General features: G+C 33.2%; 1 protein-coding gene across 1 annotated transcript in view; it reads left to right on the top strand.

The window, feature by feature from the left end:
- Positions 1-223, top strand: part of LOC119594021 (extended synaptotagmin-2-like) — a gene marked incomplete at its 3' end in the record, with an annotated part of 82,615 nt that overhangs the window by 14,208 nt on the left and 68,184 nt on the right.

The following is a 223-nucleotide window of genomic DNA, read 5'->3' on the forward strand; positions in this document are numbered from 1 at the left end:
TTGGAATAGGTGGACAAGCGATATAAAAGAAAGGCGAGAGATGAAGAAAGAAACTTAATTTTTCGCGCACCTTTAAACTTGTTTAAGATTTTTTTTGTTTTTTTGTGTAGAATATACAAACATTTAACGTAATCATCACGTGACCGTGTATCTCTCCTTTCTCTTTACTCTTTTTTTTCTCTCTTTTTCAGTCTTCCTCATTTCAGTCAGTGTCAAAGTCAGT

The sequence above is a fragment of the Penaeus monodon genome, chromosome 33, assembly GCF_015228065.2.
Source record: "Penaeus monodon isolate SGIC_2016 chromosome 33, NSTDA_Pmon_1, whole genome shotgun sequence".
Lineage (NCBI taxonomy): Eukaryota > Metazoa > Arthropoda > Malacostraca > Decapoda > Penaeidae > Penaeus > Penaeus monodon.